Source organism: Pinus tabuliformis, chromosome Q (assembly GCF_031772625.1).
Source record: "Pinus tabuliformis cultivar Carrire ecotype Pingquan chromosome Q, CPIR1, whole genome shotgun sequence".
In the NCBI taxonomy this organism is placed as follows: Eukaryota; Viridiplantae; Streptophyta; class Pinopsida; order Pinales; family Pinaceae; genus Pinus; species Pinus tabuliformis.
Genome location: NC_142296.1, coordinates 550,912,617 through 550,933,570, shown reverse-complemented (window position 1 = coordinate 550,933,570; position 20,954 = coordinate 550,912,617). Strand labels below are relative to the sequence as shown.

The 20,954-nt window shown below is 36.9% G+C and overlaps 1 pseudogene; it reads right to left on the bottom strand.

Annotated features, from left to right (window-relative positions):
• Window positions 1–17,242: 17,242 nt before the first annotated feature.
• LOC149220635 (cytochrome P450 86B1 pseudogene) lies at window positions 17,243–18,784 on the bottom strand (annotated as a pseudogene).
• Window positions 18,785–20,954: the final 2,170 nt, after the last annotated feature.

The window sequence follows — 20,954 nt, the reverse complement described above, 5'->3', positions numbered from 1 at the left end:
TTTTGAGAAGATTAAAATGTGTTTCAAATATTAAAGAGACTTTTATAAAAAAAACGATAATTTTAAAAACCTCTTTTAGTTTTCACACAACTATCATGTTTTGGGAGATGTGAAGGAATAATTGGACCCTATTTTTCAAGAATTTGCCAGAAAAAGCTCATAAACAGTTGTTGATGAGCCACCTCATCAATTCGACTTGGGGATCAGATCTTACCATCTCCTTGATAATTTAAAAAAGTAAACTAAATATGGATGAGGATGTTTTTAGATCGATTTCTTTTGGATCTTGATAATCTCTTTGATATTTTAGATATTTTGTAATTAAAGTTTCCCTAAAGGTCATGGTTTCAATTTTTGTAAGTTTTCTATAAATTTGTTTATGAAAAGGAACCAAGGGTTGGATTTTGGAAAAGCCTGAGACTGCTATTGTGTATATTTTTATTTGATATTAATCAAAGCAATTCAAGCATAAATACTTGGCTCATTACTCCAAAGATTCATGTTATGATGTTTTCACAATTTGTCTCTTAGTGTATGTGTTTCTTGCTTAGTATTTTATATTTTGCATTTCCTTATATCTAAATGAATGTATATGGAATTGGAATTCATCAAAATAAAATTCAGCTTTGATGCTTTGCTCTATTACATTCAAATATTTCTCCATGGCTTTATGATATTTTAATAGAATTCATTCTTGATAGTGTTTTGTTTTAATTGAAGTGTTATTTCTTTCAATCGTCATATTGCAACAATTTTGTGTCTAGCGGAATACTATATATTACCTTTGGAAAGTAATGTCTCATAAAACTAGCCTTGAAGACATCTGATTAATATATTACCCATGACTCTGTGCCCAATGGTATTTCCCTTTCCTTTCCCAACCACATTCATTTTTTATAAGTAAAATCTAGCCAATGAGCGTAGTGATCTGCTGCTACAATAATCCTGAGTAGTTTAGTCAAGGAGAAATCCCTCTCTAGATTGAAGGGACAACTTTCAATCTAAAGAAGTTTGAATGTTTCCTCAGTGAGTTTCCATCCATAGCTAAGGAAAACTTATGAGAGATAACATCTTGGCGCCGTTACGGGGGAGCAAAGGTGAAATATTCCCTGGGACAACGACAAGATCCAGATCTGATTGTTGATGGTGAACAATGGTTAGACACCATTGAGATATACATCATTCACCTGATGACTCCATTGTCATATTCTAGAAGTCAGAACTTTCATGGAAGTTCCACTATCCGAAGAATTCAGAGCTTGAACTAAAGATCTAGTTGCCTAATCAATCAAGATGATAGTGTATGTAGAAGATCTTTTTTCTATTGAAGGTTTTAAGCAATATTGAGACAATTTTGATGATGATCAAATTGATGAAGCCTTCTCAAGTTTCTTACCTATTTATTTAAAGTCATGCAAATGTAGTTTTGAGGATAAAATTCATTTCTTAGAAGCATTTGCTGAGAAACTTGAAAAATATCTCAAACCCTTAGAGATTCAAATACAATCCCATAATTTTCAATATCAAAATCAATTTTTCCAAAACCTTTTCCATCTAAAACAAATGGAGGTAGTGTTGCCCTTCGATGTCATGATTGAGGAATGTTTTAATTTTTGGAACGAGTGAATAGATATGATAAATTCAACCATGATTTTCCAGTCATTCAATACCTTGAGGGTCATCATATAGATCATCATTTTTATGATTCCATAGTTGACTACATGGAGGGTTTTTTCAGTTTGAATTTTCAAAAAAAAAAAAATTATATATGGATACAAATTACATCATGAGTTGCCTTCGCCACTATACTGTCCCATTTTGATTTTATTGAAGCACAGTAAAAAAGCCACAATATTTAAGCAACTACTAGACTGGTTGCATTGAAATTTTTGTATTATTTGAATGAGTAGTTATTTTAGCAGTTTAGTGTAGGATGAGTGTGCAATAAGCTTGCTAGCCAAGCATTTATTTTCAACCTACAGTTTCAGTTTGGTTTGCAGTTGTGAGTTTGGGGCAGTGTAGGGTTTTGGTTTTCAGTGGATTTGGTCACAGGTCAGTTTGCAAGTTGTAGGATAGAGGTTGGGAGTATCCCAATGAATTAAGCATTGGAGCAACGAGTTCTTTGCTGCCTCACAAGGATGACAACATCCCCACTAGAGCCAACTCTTATCTCATTCTAGATTCAAAGTATAAAGTTCAACAATTTTAATTTTTTTATTCAAAATATTCAGGCGTGCTGACAATTGGATTGTCAGAGCGAATTCAAAAATATCAAATAAGGGCACTGACAGTTGGATTGTCAAAACACTTTGTTTATATCTACGTAGAGTCGAAGTGGTGTGAAGAAAAAGTTGATTGTTTCTTGAGTAGGTTGGGACATAAGAGTGCAACGAAAATATTTTCCAACACTTACACGTAGTGCTAGTTTCGTCAATGCTAGAATGGAATCAAGGGTAAAAATTCATCTAAGTTTGGGAAAGAATGACAAGGTTTGGTGGTTCTTAATTATTGTGTTTGGCAAATAAAAAAATGTTTTTGGCCTATTATATTCTTGGGTCTTTGTGCAAGTTTTAAAGTTATTTTTATAAAAAAACTTTACGGGCCCAAGGCCCAATCTCCAAGCACATAATTCATAACCAAGCTTTGGCCAAACAACCATACGAAGCCCAACGCTCAAGTCAAGCTGCATAAGTCACAAAGGGAGGAGCCCACAAGAGGTACCGTCATAGTGCACAACGCATCACATGATCTTTTAAGGGTTTTCTCATATATGTAACTAAGTTTATGTTCACTTGGCGCATGTGGGATTTGTATTCCACAAACAAGCAAAGCTAGGATAGACCAATAACGAAAACCTTTTGCTGGAGGAAGCAGAAAAAACTTAAATAAAATTTAAGTTACATTGTTGTTATTTAGTCCATTAGCATTCATTTAGAAAATATTTTGACAGATCAATGACAATTAATCTATCAATGATTGGAGCAGATACATTTTTTGAGGCATCGCTAAAGGGTACTAATCACGATAAATCACATTTGAGATGGATTCACGCATTGAACTCTTGCTTTTGTGAATCAGGCTTGAGTTCCACGACAAGGTTACTATTTTAAATATGATGACAAAACAAGGGATTTTAGAAAATTATTACAGGATATCAACAGGCAGTTTTGTCCTCAGCTTCAGTCAGTCAAAGACATGCAAAGAATATAAGGGGTACTAAATTAGTCTTAGGGGTATTATCTCCAGATTTTGATGACACGAACTCAACAGTCTAAGGGAAAAGGTGCCAAAGCGTGTTTTGTTTTCACTCAACAAAACTCTGTTGTTTAAGATTTTTTTTCCTGTAAAAGACAATAACTTCAAGAGATGTTTTTGAACATCTGGAAACTAATTTTTGAAAAATAAAAGATTCGTAGGAATATTTGGAAGAGATTCGTAGGAATATTTGCAGCCCATTTTCCATTTGTAAATATTAAATAATTTCCAATTTTAGCCATTAACTTTGAGCGTGGTCTTAGAGAAGATGAAAATGATTTTTTCAAATACTAAAGAGGATTTTATTAAGAACAAGCTCATTTACAAAAATGTCTTTAAATTTTTATAGAACAATCATGGTTTGGGAGATACAAAGGCGTAGTTGGATGTTATTTTTCAGGGATTTGCTAGAAAAAGCTCATAGATTGTTGTTGATGAGCCACCTTATCAATTCAACTTGGGGATCAGATCTTACCATCTCCTTGATAATTTCAAAAACAAAACTAAAGATGCATGAGGAGGTTTTTAGATCCATTTCTTTTGGATCTTGATAATCTCTTTGATATTTGAGATATTTTGTAATTAAAGTTTCCCTAAAGGCCAGGGTTTCAATTTTTGTAAGTTTTCTATTAATTTGTTTATGAAAAGGAAGCAAGGGTTGGATTTTGGAAAATCCAGAGACCACTATTGTGTATATTTTTATTTGATATTAGTCAAAGAAATTTAAGCAAAAGTAATTGAGTCATTACTCCAAAGATTCATGTTATGATGTTTTCATAGTTTATCTCTTAGTGTATGTGTTTCTTGCTTAGTATTCCATATTTTGCATTTCCTCTGTATCTGAATGAATGCATATGGAATTGGAATTCATCTTGTGATGCTCTAATTCATCAGAATAAAATTCATCTTTGATTCTTTGCTCTATTACATTCAGATATTTCTCCATGTCTTTTTGATATTATAACATAATTCACTGTTGATAGTGTTATGTTTTAATTGAAGTGTTATTTCTTCCAATCACCATATTGCAACAATTTTGTGTCTAGTGGAATACTATATATCTTTCCTTTGGAAAGTAATATCTCATAAAACCAGTCTTGAAGACTTCTGATTGATATTTTACACCCGACTCCATGCCCAATGGTCTTTCCCTTTCCTTTCCCAACCACATTCATTTGTTACAAGTAAATTCTGGCCAATGACCTTAATGACCTGCTTCTACAGTAATCATGAGTAGTTGAATTAAGGAGAAATACCTCTCCATATTGAAGGGCCAACTTTCAATCTAAAGTGGTTTGAAGGTTTCCTCAGCGAGTTTCCTTCCATAGCTAAGGAAAACTTCTGAGCCATAACACGAAGTTTTCTCAAAGAATGAGGGACAATATCATACAAAGTTCCTGATTGAGGATAAATCAAATCAAGATGTTGAGCACACTAAATGGCCTGCTTCTCAATAGCTAGCTTGACCATGGTGAAGTATTGGGTGAATCAATATTTAGGTAACTGTTCAGGAAACTTGGCCCTAACTAATGTATTTGGTCGCCTAGACTCATGTATATGGTCAGAAATATGAGTAGAGGTGTTGTTAGGAAACCAGCTCATAAAAAGATGAAAAGATAGATCAACGCCTTAGAATTCAGCGTCTTCGAGGGGGCAACCTCCTTTACATTACACAAATGAACAATTCTTGGATGATACAAATGACTAAACCTCCCTTCTATATATAGGAGTCTAAGGGGTCACAATATAATCAAGCCGACATAACAGTAATAACATAAGGGCACAAAAATAACAATAGTGGGTTTCTATGGGGCATACTGATAACAATAGGGGCACAATAATAACAATAAGGGATACAATAACAATAGTAATAGGGAAATCACTAGTATTATAGGGGCCTAACATGGCCCTCTCCTTCCGAAAAGTGTTGTCCCCAACGCTTGAGTAGTTATGGATGCTTCTGTATAAAATTCACATCCTCCCATGTGGAATCTTCAACGGATAAGTTCTTCCACTTGATGAGATACTCCGAAATTGATCGATTTCGTAGCTGTCGAGTTCTTGTTTCTGTGACTGCTTCTGGTTCCAACATGATTTTTCCTTCCTTGTCAAGTTCTGGCAATATTGTTTGAACTGGGAGCTTGTCACCTATAACCTTCTTTAAACATGAAACATGGAAAACTGGGTGCACTGGGGAAGTTGCAGGAAGCTCCAATTTGTATGCCATATTACCAATATTTTTCAATACCTTGTACGGACCATAATACTTTGGTGATAATTTATTATCCTTCTTAGCTTGCTTGAAGGACATTTGTTTATATGGTTGTAGCCGTAGGAATACCCAGTCACCTACATCAAAACTTCTTTCACTGTGATGCTGATCTGCCTGTTGCTTCATTCTATTATGTGCCAGCGTGAGGTTATCCTTTAAGAGTTGGAGAACTTGTTGTTGATGCTCGATGTGATGTTCCACTGCTTGAATCTTAGAATTTTCTCTTAAATATGATGTGATGGATGGTGGATGATATCCATAAAGTTCCATAAATGGGGTCATTTTTGCTACAGTATGGAAGGAAGTGTTATACCACCATTCAGCCAGAGGCAACCATTTGACCCATTGTGTCTGTTTATCAGATACAAAGCAACGAAGATATCCTTCCAAACATTTGTTTACTATCTTAGTTTTCCCATCAAATTGAGGATGATAAGATGAGCTATGAGCTAACTAAGTACCGAGAAAAGAAAATAATTCTGTCCAAAAATTTCCAGTGAAAATGGGATCTCTGTCGCTTACAATAATCTTTGGGTTTCCATGTAGCTTTTGAATTGTTTCCATAAATGCAGTAGAAACTGTACTAGCTTTAAATGGATGTGATAATGCACAAAAGTGTGCATACTTGGTAAGTCTGTCAACTACCACCATGATGACACTCTTTCCTTCGGACTTGGGTAAACCTGTGATAAAATCCATTGAAACCTCCTCCCAAAGTTGGCTTGGAATGGATAAAGGTTGTAATAGACCTGGGTTCTTAATTGTTTCAACTTTATTTTGTTGGCAAACCAAACATTTTGCCACAAACTTTTGAATATCCGATTTAAGGCCATCCCAAAAAAATTCCTTCTTAACCCTGTGGTAAGTTTTTAAAAATCCCAAGTGCCCTCCTAAGGGACAAGTGTGCAATTCCATAAGCGATCTTTTGTTTGAGTTGGGAATTCTTACATAGGTATAACCGATCTTTGTACCAAAATGAATCATTTTTCCAACTAAATGTATCAGATGTACTGGGATCTTGTTGTAACTTTCAAATGAGTACCCACACTTCTTCATCATTCTTACATTCCTCCCTTGCTTCATTTATCCAATCTGATTGGATAATAGAATTGGCGCACAACAATGCTTCCACATCCTCATCCTTTCTTGAGAGTGCATCTGCCACAACATTTTGCTTCCCTTTTTTGTAGATGATTTCAAAGTCATAACCCAACATCTTTGTGACCCATTTTTGTTGCTTTTCAGAGGATAATATTTGTTCTAAAAAGTATTTAAGACTATCATGATCCGTTTTTACCATAAAGTGTCTTCCCATTAGGTAGGGTTGCCATTTCTTAAGTGCATGTAGTATTGCCAACATTTCCTTCTCATAAATAGCTTTGTGTAAATACTTTCCTTTGATTGGACGACTTTCGAAAGCAATGGATCTTTCATCTTGCATTAAAACAACAACAGTTCCATTTCCTGAAGCATCACATTCCACAATAAAGGTTTTTGTGAAGTACAGCGTAGCTAAAACCGGTGCTTGGCACATTGCATCTTTAAGATGTTCGAAGGCCTTTGTTGCTTCTAGAGTCCATGAAAATGCATCTTTCTTCAATAATGTTGTTAGAGGTGCTGCTATTCTCCCATAATTCTTAACAAACTTGCGATAATACGCTGTCAACCCGAGAATTCCTCGCATATTCTTATGGATGTGGGGATTTTCCATTCCTTAATGGCTTTAATTTTGCTAGGGTCTACCTTAACACCTTCATGAGATACAATATGACCCAAATATGCCAACTCTTGTACTCCAAAGAAACATTTGGAGCTTTTTGCATATAATTGTTTATCCTCCAATAGTTTGAGCACCCTGTCAACATGTTCAACATGATCCTTCCAAGACTTGTTGTAGATTAGTATATCATCAAAAAATACTAACACAAATTTTCTAAGGAAAGGTTTGAAAATGGAATTCATCAAACCTTAAAATGTAGAAGGTGCATTAGTAAGGCAAAAAGGCATGACCAAAAATTCATAATGACCCTCATGAGTTCTAAATGTTGTTTTCGGAATGTCTTTAGTCTTCATTCTGATTTGATGATATCCTGAACGAAGATCCAACTTGGTGAAGTAAATTGATCAATGCAATTCATCAATGACAGGAATGGGAAATTTATCTTTAATAGTGAACTTGTTGAGCTCCTTATAATCCGGACACATGCGCCATGATCCATCCTTCTTGTGCACCAATACTAATGGAGCAGAGAAAGAACTTTGACTAGGTTGAATTATACTAGCCTCTAGCATTTATGCAACCATATGTTCAATTTCACTCTTTTGGGCATAGGGATATCTATACAGCCTGATGTTTGGAGGAACACTTCCTGGAATCAAATGAATAGCATGATCATGATCACAAATAGGTGGGAGACCTTTGGGAGTCTCAAATACCTTGGAATGATTGTCCAAGACTTTTTGGAGATTTAGAGAAATAGATGATTTCGATGTGGGAACCTCGAGTGAACATAATTGTGCAATTACACCTCGTTGTTCCTTCTTTAGAAGCTTTGTCATACCGTTAGAGCTGATTATCTTTCCCGGTTTCCCTGCAATACCCCTTAATTCAACTTCCTTTCCTTTCGAACAAAATTTCATGAAATGTTCTTGAAAATTAAAAGCTATTGTACCCAAGGATTGTAGCCATTGGACTCCTAGTACAACATCAGCACCACCCATTGGAATGGAAAGCATTGGGCTATTCAATGCATATTCTCCCATGGATAGTTTGATATTATGGCACTTTCCAGAGAAATTTATGGTTCCTCCACTTGCAACCATCACTTGACACTTTGGTGTTGGATATAGGAAGCAATTCAATTCCTTTGCTATCTTACAATGAATAAAATTATGGGTACTTCCCGAATCAATCAACACTATTACCTTTTTCTTCTTGATATGTCCTTCTATCTTGATAGTTTGAGGTGTGGTAATTCCAGCCAATGCATTACAAGATATGGTTAGATTCATTTCTTCTTTATCTAGGGTTTGTTCCTGGAGTATATCCTGTTCTTTTGACATTTCTTGTTCCTTTTCTTCCTCCTCTTCATAATCTATGTAGAATAATTTCTTCTCAGCACACTTATGACCTTTAGTGTATTTGCTATCACAACTGTAACAAAGCCTTTTTGCTATTTTTCTTCCAATTATTTTGGTGTCAACCTTATAGGTTGTGGAAGGCTAGGGGAAACAACACTTCCATCTTTATAGTTGTGAGTGGTAGGCTTCCTAGTTGCCATAATTTTGCTTTCCATTTTTCTTGCTAACCTGAATGCCTTCTCCAATGAATCAAGTTCCCAAAGGCAAACCTCATGTTGGATATTATCCTTTAAAGTCCTTATGAACACATCAATCCTATGCTCCTCTGGAATATCTTTTACCCTTATGTTCAATTTTTGGAAGTCCTCAATGTGCTCCATCACTGAACCCTTTTGCTTGAGATTTATCAATTGGCTAAAAAAGGTGTTGCTTTTTGTATCCTCATAATGTGCTATCATTTCTTCCGTAAAAATTGCCCAAATGACAATTTGTTTACGAGAGCAAAGCCATCGATACCATACAAACTGATTTGGTTCCAAATATAAAGTTGCAATACGTACCTTTTGTGTGTTTTGCACATTACGGAGATCGAAAAATCGCTCCATCTGTAGTATCCATGTTCCGGGATCCTTGCCATCAAACTTTCTCATATCGATTTTTAGAACATGGTGGGTCTTCAATCCAACATTAGAATCTATGAAAACATGATTAACATTTCTTTTGTTCTCATCATGAGTTTCTTTACTACCCTTTCACCATTAGTGACCATTTCTTGTAGCAACTTATTCAAATTTATCTTCAATTCTTCCATCTTAATGTCCATGCCATTCATCTTAGCATCCATGACATTCATCTTAGCTTCCATGCCATCTATCTTAACTTGCATGCCATTCATATTAGCTTCCACGCCATTCATCTTGGCTTCATTTACCTTTAGTGAGAGTGAAATGTGTTGTACTTGCTTGGTCTTGTAATTTTGATATATCATGTTGCATTTCTTCCTCTTCTTCAGGAGTCATACTAGAGCTTTTAGGTTGCTTACTAGGTTTTTCCATTTTCTTTCTTCGAGGCATTAATTAATGTTAATAATTCTTCACTATTCCCTTTGAATTCCTTCAAACTAATTTTTCAAACCAATCTTATGCAAAATTTAAAAAAAAACTACACACCTTTTTTCACTTTGTAAGAGCTCGATATTGAATTTGTTGTATCTCTGTAACTACGGATATTGAATATCTGAAATCTCGTCTTGTGGTAGCCCTATGAGTCCTCTTTCTAACCCTGCAAGTCTAATCAAGATTGGATTCTCCAAGGAAGAGTTATGCCAAATCTCCCACGGTGAATTGATTATAGACTAGTTCAGTAGAGCAAACTTGTATGACGTGCCACGTGTCACTGTTTTGACCTTAGTATCTAAAACTGATACACAGAAAACTACATGCCGTCCTCTTTCTGAAACTTCTTACGAAATTTCGATCTGATGCTCAAAAAAAAAGTTATGATGATTTTCCCCAGGTCACCTGTTTGGAATGTAATTCAGGAGTTTGCAAAAATCCTAACTTCCTCAAATCATATCTCCGAAAATATAGCGAGACAAGCTCTGAAATTTAGACCCGAAGTTAAGAAAAAATTCGGCTCAAATGGGTTTTTTTGTAGCTTCTGAAACGTCACAAAAAAAATTTATAGCGAAAATGCCATGATGACTTGTTTGGAGCAGCGAAACCCTAGAATCCAAAGCTCTAATACCAAATGTTAGGAAACCAACTCACAAAAAGATAGAAAAGATATATCAACGCCTTAGAATTCAGCCTCTTCGAGGGGGCAACCTCCTTTACATTACACAAATGAAGAATTATTGGATGATACAAATGACTAAGCCTCCCATCTATATATAGGAGTCTAAGGGGTCACAATATAATCAAGCCGACATAATAGTAATAATATAAGGGCACAAAAATAACAATATTGGGTTTCTATGGGGCATACTAATAACAATATGGGGAAAATAGGGGCACAATAATAACAACAAGGGATACAATGACAATAGTAATGGGGGAATCACTAGTATTATAGGGGCCTAACAGGTGTCCTATTTGAATCTTGATAGGAGGCGAGTCTCAAGCTCTTGCCATGAATTTAATTGGAAATGGTTCAAGAAGGTTCATGCTAAGGAAGCATAGCCACTATAGGATGCTATATCAAGTTTGATGTACCATTTGGCGACATCTCTAGTCAAGATATGTTAGAAAATATTTAATTGCACAAAATCATATACCAAAGAATTTGAAGAACGCCAAAGACGGTAGATGGTAATATGTGTGGCTGAGTTTTATCAAGACTTCCCTTCGAATTTAGAAATATCATATAACAATTTAGTGGGCATATGTGGCCACCTAGGATCATGGCATATGGGATCATTAGTAAGTTTTTCAAAGTCTAGAAAATCAAGTGATGCTAAAAATGGAAGTTGATGCTAGTTGAATGGATCAACAAGTAAATATGGGCCCCTTGATAGACCTTGCGCTCCCCCCATAACATAGTTAATGGAAGAAGAAGGTTGATCAAGAGGATATATTTACCCAGGGAATTAGACCCCTAGATCAACAAGCATGGTGAAAGAATTTTAATCCCTAGGAGGAATGCCCCGATGGATAATAGAACTCCCAAAAGAATGACTGCTAATGCGATTGTACCTAACAATAGAAGAAGGACCTCCTAGTGCAAAAGCATTGCCATAAGCATAAGAAATTTTGGCATAGTGACATAAGTGGGGTTGATGCCCCTAGGTAAGCTAGTCCCTCATAAGGACATAAAACCTCCAGAGAGGGTCATTCCTCTCAACACAAGACAACCCCATGGATGAGATGTTTCTTCAAAAAAATTATTGCCCCCTCGCACGTTCCTTAAAGAAAATAGACCCAAATTAGGAATTGAAACCATGGGAATAACTGAGGTAGGTGGAAACCACTCGACTCCCGTTGGTTGGCTTAGGTTTTCCCTCACTCCAAACACAAAGGTGGATGAAGGTAGGAGATACACTTGGTAAATTTGTAGGGGTTCAAATGAATAAACTAGTGATATACCCCACGAAGAAGACAAATATTTTTTCAGTGTCATAGAATTTAGCCCTATTACACTGATCAATGATAACAATGGCATGAAAAAAGACACTCCCAACATGGATGGTGATGAGGGACCCATTTCCACATAGTGGAAGCATCACTCTCACCAGACATCATATGAGAGAACAAGGACAAAGGTTCAAAAATAAAGACACTCAATTATACAAACATGGGGCCAAGAGGGTTAGTTAAAGGTGGGTTAACATGTGGCATCAAACTCTCGTATCTAACTTCAACATTAACCAAGTCTCCCCCCAAAGAATAAAGGTTATCCCCCCAAACTAAGTTTGATCTAAGTCTTCTGATACAAGAGCTATACTGCGTCTTCTAGATGGTGGAACCTCCTCTTCAGGAGAAAAGTTTAAAAGTCTTTGAGAACACCATGTATTTTAGCCAACCATCATGAATATATTTTATTACTTAATGAATTAATTTTAGATTTCCCTATGGCTAGGTAGACTCAGAGTAAACAATACACACTATAAAAATCCCTAAGAGATGCAACACACAAAACACTATAAAAGGTACCTTCTGAAAGTCAAAACGCTTGAAGTGATGAACCACCAATTGCCTTGGACCAACAAAGGACTAAAGAAGAAGTTACTCCAACCTCCCTATATAAGTTGTAATCGGTGCAAGTGACCTTGATGGGGTTGACCATCACCCTCTAGGAGCACTGATATTGTGATTGACATTTACCTTAGGTACCGTGGGGACTTCCCACCCATAGCCACCTAAGCAAGAGCCCTAGAAGATAAGCCACTAAGGTTTCTACTTTACATTCAAACGAATAAGGGGAGTGTTTAGAACCATACATGTAGGAAGGGTATCTAAGCCTGAAACCCCTAGTGCTATTGCTCAAAACGAGTTGTATTCATCTCAAGGAGATCCCTTTGTAACACACACAATTCACATAAACTAGTAACCTGAGAGTGGGGATGTCACTCCCAATTTTTGATGTGGCTACATGCTTAACTCTAATGTGAAAGGAGCTTTCTCAATGACACAAAGTTGTCATAATGGATTTAAACTCTTTAGTAGTTCTAGTTTTAGTTTAATAGTCTTAAACAGTTTCCTCTCCAAACCCTACTCGAAGGCTCTAGAACCCTAAGCTACTTATGGTTTTCTATAACAAAAAAGAATAACTAATTTTATTAACGATTTATTTTATGGTTGTTTTTTATTTAGGGGTAATGGAGTGCAACTGAGATGGTGTGAAATGACTCAAGACCAATCCTAATGCAAGCTATATGAAGTGAAATTTTTTTGCATTCAATTTTGATGAAAACTAATTAAGGAAGGGTAGAGAGTATATTTCCTTTTTCCAAGTGACAAAAAACCTCACATTCACTCTCAATATTCACACTAAAATTCACTGAATCCACAAAATAATTTGATCCACAAAACACCTAAAAAATGCAAAAAGAAACTCTTAAACAATGCCAAAGCAAGAGCACCAACAAGCACTCAAAAGCTCAAAACTAAGGCTTTGCAAAAAAAGTCATGAATAATGGTTCATCACACGCAGACAAACAACAAGTTCAAAAACAAAGAAAGTTTTATTTTTGTAGTTCAATGCAAAATGCAAGCAAGCAAATACCTACAATGACCTATAAGGGAAACAAACCAAACCCTAGACATGGAAGCACGACTAGAGAAACTCAAAAAAATAGATTGTCTTCATGATCCAAGCACACAAGAATATCATAAATACATACCAAGCCACTCAGATCCAATATACAATGTCACAGAAATGATCAAAATATCTATCACCCAACTAGGCAACCAATGGAAAACAACTCACACAAACTAGCACAAGGTAAAATGTGCAATCAATTATCTTAAAGGAGAGAATATCCAAATCATATTTGATTCAGATCTGACGGGCCACCAATAGAAAATTACATAACTAAGTCAGCAAATCAGACCTAAGAAGAAAAAAAAATCTATAGAAAAATAAAAAATAAAAATAAAATAAAATAAAAAATTAGAGTAGAAATATTCAAAGACAATTAGTTATCGAATACATATCATATTAATGTCAAAAGAAATCTTGGATCAAAATTCTTGATCCAATGGTTTTGGTTTAATCTAAGACAGAGATCCCTATGAAAAGATACGATAAAAGTAAATTCGTGTGACCATCATGATAAATAAAAATAAGTTGATTTTCAATCAGTCATACCTTCCTCATACTGACACTGTTTAGATGTTTTTATTTGCTAAAATTCTTAGAAGAATTCAAATATGTTGTTCTTTCACTTAAATTATGTACATAAAATCACAAAATTTGATCTAAAACCCGCGACGTATTTTTTCCTCTCTATTATTTTTTAAATATTAGAATAGATTTAGATCTAATTAAATGAAAGCAAACTCAAATTGTAACAGTGTCAGACAAGGTTGAGAATCACAATGGAAAACTTAACAATAGGAAGAAATCAAAATTTGAAACCAAGAAAGAGAAATCAAATCACTAGGGATAGGCTCCCCGGTGGAGTCGCCAATTATGTTACCTCAAGAAATGCTCAAGAAGCAAGGAGTTGTTGCTCCGTGGATTTGGCCCATAGATTCGTCAGAAGGTGTGTGAATGTTTAGATCTAATCCAAAATAGGTTATGCTAATATCATCTACATACATAAAAGAGACAAGAAAGGAAGAAATCCATAACACAACCCTCGTAGATTGATGTAGATTTGTGTAGATCCTTGGTTACTAAAGATCTTGGTCCAACTGCTAGACCTATTCTCGTACACAATCACAAACATACAAAGACAATGCTTTCCTTCGTGGAAAATAAATTAGCATAACAAGTAAACTTAACCCATAAACGTGATCAAGTTGTCCATATCAGAAACAAGATATTGGAAGAGAAAGAAATTTGCATTCATATTAATTAAAAGTATAATACATATACCTTCATATATAGAGGCCTCCTTACCAATCCTTGGTATCTTCCTCTCCTTGGCTTATCTATGGACTGGGATAATCTAATGTGCAAGGAAAATATAGTATAATTCAACTAGCATAACTAAGCAATACTTTCTCTATCTCTCTCCCCTTGAGAGGGTCACATTAGATAGGTTTTTTTTTCAAACTTAGGAGGATGTATCTAGACACGCAGGGCCATGAGAAGTTGGGATTAATGGAATGTGAATTATGTGGATACAACTCATGGATAAACTTGATGGCACGTGAACCAAGCAATTAAAATTCATGCACAAGTTTCATGCTCCATTATGAGCTTTTCCCAACTCACTTAGAACATTCTTCTCAATTATGAAATAATTAAAGTCGTGACAAAATAATTATGAGAAATTACTCAATTATGTAATTTCATCCCTATAACATCTAACAGTTGAATCCTAGTAAGACCCATATAAGTAAAAACAAGGGTGAAAGGGATGCATTATAACCATCAACTGAGGTAAGTTGAACTAGGCTATCTCTCACTATAATGGAGTGGAAAATAGGGTTATAATAATCATTCAAGCGAGTTTTTGCATGGGAATGTTGTACAAGCTTTTAAGGTTCATATAGTTTGCAAGAATATGTTAGTACTAGGTTTTCTCTTTTAACTAACACAATCAGTCGATGCAAATATTATTCTTTGAGGTCCATGGGAAATTCAAACAAAGCATGAGTCAAGGCCCATTTAATGCTGCAACATGTTAAGAGATGGGAATCCATGCAAAATTCAAAGAATTGGTTTGGCGTGACAACCATACCTTGTGTCATACCTCTAAATTGGGAAGAGATGACGAGGTTCAACTATGATCTTGGTATGATAATCATGAGAGGCAAGTCCTTCCTGCTATGTGCATGTATCATTTAAAGTAAAGGAATGTAGTTAGTGATCTCCCTAGTTGAGTACCCCATGAGGTCATGGCACGTATATGTTTCATGGGAATAAATTAGTTAAATGTATCTACAACATCCTTATTCTATGTGTTATGATTTTTCTCATGCACATATTGATGGGGATAGTTTCATAGCATGGTCGTTATACCAATTCGGTATGTGGATGGAAACTTGCTATCTTTAGAAAGTTCTGTCGGGATTAGAAACTACACCATATGGCATATTATGAATAGTAAAGGTTGGTCGTGGCTTAGTGTACCTGGGTTTGGTAAACAATTTACCAATGTTGTATGGGACTTAGTCCTACAAAGGACCTTGTTTCTCAAAGAATTTAATGCAGGTAGTAAGTCCCCTCTTTATTAGATTTTGGCTTTTTATGTTATGGTTTTCAACTGGGTGTCATTTTGAGAAGATTGAAATTAGTCCCACCCTCTTTCCCCCCCGCACCCCCCTTTCCATTTTGAATTGGAACAAGACCATAAGGTTTAGGCTTGGGTTTATAAATATAATTTCATAATCATTCTTTATGGGTTTGGAAAATTGTGCAACTGCTAATGAGTGGATTCATTGTAACATCTACAATACCTAGTAATGTTGGGAAATTTCAGAGACAAATGATGGAGCAGGTGCATTAGTTACAGGTAGAATAACTGAACTTCAATTAAAATAAGATCCACTAATTTCTAGAAAACATCTACAATGGAGGTACTCATTGAACACATGGCTCTTATTCAAAGGGCTAAGGATGAGATATTAGGTTTTCATCATCATATGGAGGAATTGTAATTTACCATTTGTTAGAAGTAATTAGATCCCTTCTCCTCAAACAATTCAGTCAACCCTTCCATGAAAGAAATACTTGATCATAATGGTACAATCTACGCTTTGGATAAGGATAAAGCTTGAGATGGTTTTGTTCCTCCTGCTTTTATAAGCTAGACTTATGTTCACAAAAGTTTCTAAACTTTTAGGTGTCTTTTGAAAAGTTTTTATTACTAATTATTATAGGTATGTTATAATTGAAGGCTAGTTTTTTTAGCATCTCGACAATTGGAGGGAATTATTTGTAACAATCTGTCAATCAAATTTTTTTTGCCCATTTTAATATAAGGTTGCACTCCTAACACATAATTTCTATTAATACAAATTCGTTATGATTAACAAAAAAAACATATCATATAACTATAAATACATTTAAACTTTGATAAAGCAACCTGCAAACCATTCTAATTTTGAAAAGCACCAAATAAAAAGTTCCAATTTCATGCTATGTCTCAATTCCTCAATTCTTGTTGATTAGATCACCGTAAATGAACAATACACAAAATTGTAAGCAAATATACATGCAATGATACCAAAATAATTCACATTGAAATGGATTTCATCCTTCAAAAATTATCATCACATAAAATTCATATTCCTTTTTTCCCTTTCAATGATAGTTATCAACCTCAATCACTATTAGGGTCCACATAAACCATCTAAAACATTCAATGTATTTATTATTAAAACCCATTAAAAAAAAAATTCTTCCCTCTCGGTTATAATTATTCTTCGTGCTTACCACCATAATTTAAAATATTAAATAAATATGGTTTAACTCTTATATGTTTTGGAATTTTAAACGCATAGTGATCGGGCTATCTCGTCTCTAGCGCGGACATACTGTAACCTTCATGCCCCGCCTGGTGATCAACATCATCCCAAATTTTGGAACAACTACTTCTCCTTTCATGCCCTTCACACGATACCGCACGATGATAGACGACGTCACCCACTTCATCTGCAGATACGCGACCTCCCTGCCCGCACAACGCCGAGGCCCTTCGTTGAAAACCGGGTACACGAACTCTGATTTTGCCACGAATTTCCCGTTTTTGAGCCACCGCTCCGGCTTGAACTCGCGGCAGTCCGGACCCCAAATGCTCTCCATTCGGCCCATGGAGTAAAAGAGACACATCACCTTCGATCCCTTCTGCAATTTCGTTCCGTCCGGCAGTTCGTCGTCGTTGGCCGCCTCTGAAATCTCTATCGGAGCCGAAGGGTAGAGGCGCAGGGTCTCGGACAGCGCTGCCTGCAAATAGTTCATTTCTTTTAACTCATCCAACGTAAATGGCTCGGGGTCCCAATCGTTCTCCCCGGATCTCCGCTTTATGATGCCTTGAAGTTCTAGCAAAATGGTCTCCTCCACTCGCGGGTGCTGTTGCAGAAGCCAGAAGAACCAGGTGAGCGCGGGGGCCGTTGTGTCGCGGCCCGCCATGATAATATTCACGCAGATGTCTCTCAATTCATCGTCAGAATACACGCGGCCGTGATTCTCTTTTTCCAACTGGAGAAACAGAGGCAAAACGCCGGTTGGCCCCGATGGTTTCCCGTCCGAATTATTCAGCAAGTCCCGGATCCGACATTCCCTCTTGAGACAACAAATTTCTCGAGCATACTCGTCTATGATTTTCCGGTCCGCCGCCATCTGCCGCTCCGTGCCGAGATTCAAAAACCGCAGCGTCTTCCAGTAAAACGCCGGCACAAGAAACCGGCGCATGGACGCCTTGATACACCGGTCATACGCCGCCGCGAAGGGAACGTCCGGTAAGTCCACCGCCAGAGAGTCGGGATCCCAGCCGAGGCCGAAATTACAGATACTGTCGAAGCTGTAGCGGTGAAAAACGTCCTCCAGATCAAGAACAGCGCCCTCCGCCGCCGCGCGCTGGAAAAGCGGAATAAGCCGCCCGTTAACCAACGCAAAAGTCGTCTGGATAACGTCGCGGCGAAATCCCGGCGACGCGAATATTGTCGACACTGTCGCCCTCAATCGCTTCCAGGTGTCTCCGTCCTGAAGAAAAACGGACGCCTCGCCGAAGAGATCGCGGAAGACCTCCACGAAGTAGTCGCCCTTCACGAAGTTATGGAACCTTGTCTTGAGAATGTATTCCACGTTCGCAGGATCTGCAGTCACAACCCAATTCGTCCATGGCCGTCCCTTCAGGTGCGTGACAGTCCCCCCGCTCTGGATGAGCACATGCGTTATCCACTCGTAGAAATTACTGTAATTGTAAATTAGTGAAGGCAGGTAGCCCACCAGAGGCCATCTTCTGGGTTCCTTCTGGAACTTGTAAATCCAGGCTGCTAAAACACATAGTACTAAAAACAGTGAAGCCATGAAAGATTCGCTGGTACCTGCAACTCCCTCCATTGTCGTGTAGCCTGGAGTTTTTGGTTAGACGATCCTGATTTTGAAGAGCTCGGAGCCATTCAGTCATGCCGGGTTCGTTAGGTAACTCGTTACCAACTCGCTTAAAATCTCATTAATTGTAAATTTAGGAAGGAAGGTAGCCCACGAAAGGCCATCACCCTCTGGATCCGCCGGGACCTGCTATTCTCTCCAATGGTATCTGGCACTGGCCTCTAGTTTTGGTAGAGCTCGGAGATGTTCAGTCCACCAGAGCACCAACTCATAAAATCTCATTAATATGTGACCTAAATTGACCACCAACCTTTCGTTTTCGGGGCAGTCAGGAAACTATGAATGCAGGGCCCGGGATGTCTCGGTCAGACGCTGGCCATTTAATACGTAGGATATTTTACAGCGAATATTTTACAGCGAAGGAGTTATTGTGAAAGGTTAAGCATGTGGAAGGCAGAAGGCCTTCCGCGGACATGTTAGGGAAGGGTGCGGAACACGGTCAGTAAGTGGACAGAATTTGTGTGGTGCACCTCGATTTGGAAAAAAAATAAATTTTGCTTTGGGAAAAATTAGTGATTGTGTCGGCCTTGAGATGTTTTTGTGTGCGCTTTTATAGGTTTTTTTAAACAAATAGTATGAAGTTAAAATTAGTATAGCTAGAAGTTGATTGGCGGTAATTTTTTTTTTTTTTTAATTAATATTAATTTTTGTATAAATGAGTTTTAAAAGATGAAAAATGATGAGAATTGACATTTATGAGTTATTTTATTAATGAGGTTGTGTTAGTTGATCTTGAAGTGTTTGGGGTTGATTAGTAGACCATGGTTGTCTATGGTTGACTATGGTTAAATATGGTCATTTTGTGGTTGATGATGGCTCACAAGATAGAGGAGGATTAACCATGGTTGACCAAGGGTAGATGAGGATTGATCATTGGTGAACATAGTTAACCATGGGTGACAAGGGTTGACAATAAATAATATGGTTCACTATGGATGACCATGGTAACCATGGTAGATCCATTTTGACTAGCATTGACTATGGTTGAACTTATTGTCCATGCATGACCATTTTGACTATGTTTGAGCATTGATGACCTTGTTCGTGTATGGTTGACTCTAGGTCAACTATGGTTGACTATGGGTGAACTTGGTAAACCATGGTTGTCATTGTTTCATTAAAAATGAATATGGTTGACCGTGTTGAATACAATTCACCATATTGACCATGGGTGTTCATGGATGACCATGGTTGACCATTGTTGACTATGGTTTGACCATTATTGAATATGGTTGATAATGATTGACTTTGATTAGTTATTGTTGACAAAGGTTGTATATGTTCAAGTTAGGGGTTGACCATGGTTGAATATGGTCGTTGAGGCTTCAACATGGTTGACTATGATTTAAGATGATTGTCCTTGGTTGATTATGGTTGACCATGATTGATGATCACTGACTAAGGTTAACCATGGTTAACGATCGCTGAAGTTGTTTAACCATGGTTGACGAGGATTGATTAGGGATGATCATTGTTGAGTTGGTTGACCATGGTTGCACATTGTTAAGCTTGTTTAACCATTGTGGAGCTAGTTAGAATGTGGTCGACCATTGTAGAGATGATTTAGCCATCTTTAGGCTCGTCTGACCACGATTGTTTGATTATAGTTGATTGTGTTGACCATGAGTGACCATAGTTGACCATTATTGTTCTAGTTTGATCATGGTTGAATATGGTTAACTTCTTGACCATGTTGTACTATGGTTCTCCATGGTCACCAAGTTTGACCATGGTTAACTATGGATAACCATGGTTGACTATGTGTGTACATGGTTGTTAATGTTTACTAATAAATAAGTATGGCTTACATGTTTATCATGTATGACCATGGTTTACTAGGTTCATTGGGTTGACCTAATTTGACCTAGTAAACCTAGGTCAACCTAGTAAAGATACTAAACCTAGGTCAACCTAGTAAACTTACTCAGAGCGTTTCCCGGATCTATGCAGCGATGGATAACATGTATGCATATCATCATGCATCCTTATTGAGATGGAAGGTGGAACCAGAGGGAGAGTTCCAAGAAGAGCGACAATGCATCTTGCAACAAAATAATCTCATGCTCTTTAATAGAGCAATAGAGCAAGTTAAAGTGCATAGAAGCACTTTGGGGACGAG